This window comes from Bos indicus, chromosome 4, assembly GCF_029378745.1.
Source record: "Bos indicus isolate NIAB-ARS_2022 breed Sahiwal x Tharparkar chromosome 4, NIAB-ARS_B.indTharparkar_mat_pri_1.0, whole genome shotgun sequence".
In the NCBI taxonomy this organism is placed as follows: domain Eukaryota; kingdom Metazoa; phylum Chordata; class Mammalia; order Artiodactyla; family Bovidae; genus Bos; species Bos indicus.
The window spans coordinates 82,246,664-82,251,620 of record NC_091763.1 but is presented as its reverse complement, the minus strand read 5'-3'; positions in this window follow the sequence as shown (position 1 = coordinate 82,251,620).

Below are 4,957 nucleotides of genomic sequence, written 5' to 3'. Positions count from 1 at the left end.
AGGCAGTTTCAAGTTCAGGAGAAACTATGATACTAACACCCTCAAAGATACTGGTTCAATTACCCAATTCTGGTACTAGATCAGTAGTGGGCTAGCCTTGGTTTCCCAGTCCTCATTGATCTGGAGGTAAGAGGACTGTGAAGAAGAGAGTGTTCAAGAAAATCCTAACTCCAACCAGGCAGCCAGCTGAAAACCTACCTGTAATTGCTCAGCAACATACCTGAGCATTCCTACTGTAATAACTATATTTAGAGTTCAGATAAACACATTCCTTATTTAAGTGGCATATAGTTAGAAGGAATAAAGCTCTGAAGAACCAAGATTAGACATGACTTTTTGCAATTCAGCCCTTCTTAAAGAAGGTACAGTTCAGGTCAGTCACTCAGTCGTGTCCAACTCTTTGCGACCCCATGAATCACAGCATGCCAGGCCTCCCTGTCCATCACCAACTCCCGGAGTTCACTCAGACTCACGTCCATCGAGTCATTGATGCCATCCAGCCATCTCATCCTCTGTCGTCCTCTGTCGTCCCCTTCTCCTCCTGCCCCCAATCCCTCCCAGCATCAGAGTCCTTTCCAATGAGTCAACTCTTCGCATGAGGTGGCCAAAGTACTGGAGTTTCAGCTTTAGCATCAGTCCTTCCAAAGAACACCCAGGGCCTATCTCTTTTAGAATGGACTGATTGGATCTCCTTGAAGTCCAAGAGACTCTCAAGAGTCTTCTCCAACACCACAGTTCAAAAGCATCAATTCTTCAGTGCTCAGCCTTCTTCACAGTCCAACTCTCACATCCATACATGACCACAGGAAAAACCATAGCCTTGACTAGACGGACCTTTGTTGGCAAAGTAATGTCTCTGCTTTTCAATATGCTATCTAGGTTGGTCATAACTTTCCTTCCAAGGAGGAAGCATCTTTTAATTTCATGGCTGCAGTCACCATCTGCAGTGATTTTGGAGCCCAGAAAAATAAAGTCCGACACTGTTTCCACTGTTTCCCCATCTATTTCCCATGAAGTGATGGGACTGGATGCCATGATCTTCGTTTTCTGAATGTTGAGCTTTAAGCCAACTTTTTCACTCTCCTGTTTCAGTTTCATCAAGAGGCTTTTCAGTTCCTCCTCACTTTCTGCCATAAGGGTGGTGTCATCTGCATATCTGAGGTTATTGATATTTCTTTCGGTGATCTTGATTCCAGCTTGTGCTTCTTCCAGCCCAGAGTTTCTCATGATGTACTCTGCATATAGGTTAAATAAGCAGGGTGACAATATACAGTCTTGACATACTCCTTTTCCTATTTGGAACCAGTATGTTGTTCCATGTCCAGTTCTAACTGTTGCTTCCTGACCTGCATATAGGTTTCTCAAGAGGCATATCAGGTGGCCTGGTATTCCCATTTCTTTCAGAATTTTCCATAGTTTATTGTGATCCACACATTCAAAAGCTTTGGCATAGTCAGTAAAGCAGAAATAGATGTTTTTCTGGAACTCTCTTGCTTTTTCAATGATCCAGCGGATGTTGGCAATTTGATCTCTGGTTCCTGTGCCTTTTCTAAAACCAGTTTGAACATCTGGAAGTTCACGGTTCATGTATTGCTGAAGCCTGGCTTGGAGAATTTTGAGCATTACTTTACTAACATGTGAGATGAGTGCAATGTCAACTCTAAATGGACAGTTAATTCTCATAATTCCTGGAGGTCTTTCCTCTTCCACAAACAGACTGAAATGAATGACAGGTTTTTCTCTTTCTAATGATGCAAAGTATTGCTAAGTTTGCATTTTGGTCTAAAATATGTAAATATTATCTAACAGGCTTCTTCTAAGCTTGAAGAAGCATACTGAAAGATTGAAGAAAATAGTCAGGGTTTCATAGTGATAGTGTTTGCAGACCTGGTATAGTTTCAGTGTAATTTCATAACTGGGAAAGGATTCCCTGGTAACAGTTATATCCTAGGCTCCAAGTGGCACGTTGCTGTGAAACGCTGGAGGATCAATGCCTTGACTGCATCTACAAACCCAAAAGTCATTTCATCCTATAGTAATGGCTCTTTTCTGTATTTGCTCGTCCTGTATTCCATGAATTGGGATAGCCTAGTTGAAACTCTTAGATATCATGCCATAGTGACTCCAGGTCCATTGTCCACACAAGATCTGTGCTACCTTGTGGGTAACGTGAGTTACAACCTGAAAGCTCTCTCCCGACTTTAACAAGAGGTGGGTTCTTGCAAAGTCAAGGGCTTTTGGCTCCTCATGCGGCACCACCCCTACCTACAATGTCAGGAAGTTATCTTTCACTCCATGCATGAGATACTGGTATTTATAGTACACTAAACCTGGTGACAAGTAGTTAATATTGTGAGAGTACAGTGTACTTCAATGCTTTCTTTCACTGTTTACTGAAGGAAGGACCCTGGGAGAATTTTTATTCAGTCTATCCAAAGGACTACATGGGATAGCAGCTTGTCCTAGTGTTTCCGTGAGTTTGTTCTTGGGCCATTTACTAGATTCTTTCATCCATGAAATGTATCTAATATCCCTGGTTCCCTCTCAGAAATATTAACAACATATCATATGTAATTTGTTTTGAATATTGTTCAAAAGGCATTGTTGTTATTACTTATTTTACCCAGATAGCATTCATTCATTTAACAACTGGCTTGTAGCAAGAGTGGATACATGAACCCAAAGATTAAGGGACAGTTCTACCTAAGGGTAGATATCACAGAATATGAGAACATTCAACTAAATTTACAGAGACTCAAATACATTGCCGTCATAAGATATTGCTAAGCCTTTTCCTTCTCTTCTCCCTTTTATGAGGAAATGAGAGGGTAACAGGCAGGAAGGCTAGGGGTCTCCAAACAGAGGAAATAGGCTGCAAGTGTCAGATGTTTTTTTTTTTCTTTCTCTTAAGCAGCAGGAGGAAACAAACTACAAGTGTCAGATTTTGTCCCCCTTCTATATACGAAATTAAAAGGAGGTTCCTTTTAAAATTCTGTGTTGCCCTGCCAACAACAATTCAGATTCCACCTGAATTTAACTTTTCTCAAACCTTGAGCTAACTAATGCATTTTTCTTATGGAAATGTTTTTCTTAAAATATGTTAATGAACTATGCACTTACCCTAGACTCTGTCTTTGGTTCACCTAAGACTCAGAACCTATAATGGCTCAAAAATCCAGTATGTTTTACTCATGGAAATATTCTCTTAAGCTATGTTAATGAGACTTCATATTTGGTTGGAAATTTGCCTTTCTTCAAGATTCATGTCAATGGTTTTATGGCCTGGGATGACTCAGCTTGTGCCAATGTTATCTCAAAATGCATGTTGTGGGTGAGGGGCCTGGTGCCACTCTCTGAGTTTTTAGACATTTTCTTTTAGCAGCCTGCCATTAGGTATATAGCTTCTTGCTAAAAACTAGCAAGGGGGCATTCTTTCTGCCCCCTTCTGATGTCTATGTCAGAAGATTTCTCCATCTCTTTTATATCTTAATGAAACTTTATTACACAAAAGCTCTGAGCAAGCAAGCCTCATCACTGGCCCAGGATTGAATTTCTCTCTTCCAGAGGCAAAGAATCCAGGTGTCTTTCATAGCTCAGGAACAACCTTTCAGAAACATCCCAAACTGAATGCATTGCCTCTCATCCAAAATCTCCTCCTCCTGAGTTTCTTTTCCCTATGATTGACACCACTTTATAATGTAATTGCCCCAGTAAGAAGGCTGGAAATAACCTCAATGTCCATTGACAGATGAATGGACAAAGACGTGGTATGTGAATACACACACACACACACACACACACAAACACATACAATGGAATATGGCTCAACCATGAAAGATGAAATAATGCCATTTGCAGCAACATGGATAGACCTAGCAATTATCATACTAAGTGAAGTTAAGTCAGACAGAGAAAGACAAATACCACATGATATCATTTATATGTGGAATTTGAAAAAAAAATACAAATGAAATTATTTACAAAACAGAAATAGACCCATAGACATGGAAAACAAAATTACGTTTACCAAAGGGGAAGTGGTGGGGAGAAGGATAACTTAGAAGTTTGGGATTAACATATACACAATACTATGTACAAAATGGATAACCAACAAAGACCTACTGTATAGCACACGGAACTACACTCAATGTTTTGTAATAACTTATAAGGGAAAAGAATCTGAAAAGCATACATACATATGTATATGTACGTGTGTATGTATTATACAGCCCATGGAGTTGCAAAGTCAGACACGACTTAGCAACTAAACAAAAGATGTATATATGTGTGTGTGTGAAAGTGAAAGTGTTATTCACTCAGTCATGTTCAACTCTATGATTCCATGGACTCTGGCCTGCCAGGCTGCTCTGTCCATGGAATTCTTCAGGCAAGAATATTGGAGTGGGTATTCCAGTCTCTTCTCCAGGGAATCTTCCCAACCCAGGGATCAAACCCAGGTCTCCTACATTGCAGGTGGATTCTTTACTGTCTGAGCCACCAGGGAAATCCCAGAATACTGAAGTGGTTAGCCATTCCCTTCTCCAGGGGATCTTCCTGACACAGGGATCAAACCAGGGTCTCCTGCATTGCAGGTAGATTCTTTACCATATGAGGTACCAGGGAGACCCAAGTATGTGTGTGTGTGTGTGTGTGTGTGTGTGTATACACACATGTACCATATACCTGCAACTAACAACATTGTAAAACAATTATACTTTAGTTTGGAAAAAAAAAGGAAGCTGGATGTCATCCCTGACTCATCTTGTTTATTTATACTTCTAGATCTCACTAGGTCACCGAGTTCTGCTAATTCAACCTGTTAACATCTCTCTCTGTATTCCTCTGTCCATCCAAATGTCTTTCCTAGTTCAGCTCACCACCAATCCTCCCCTGCTGCTGCTGCTGCTGCTAAGTGGCTTCAGTCGTGTCCGACTCTGTGTGACCCCATAGACGGCAG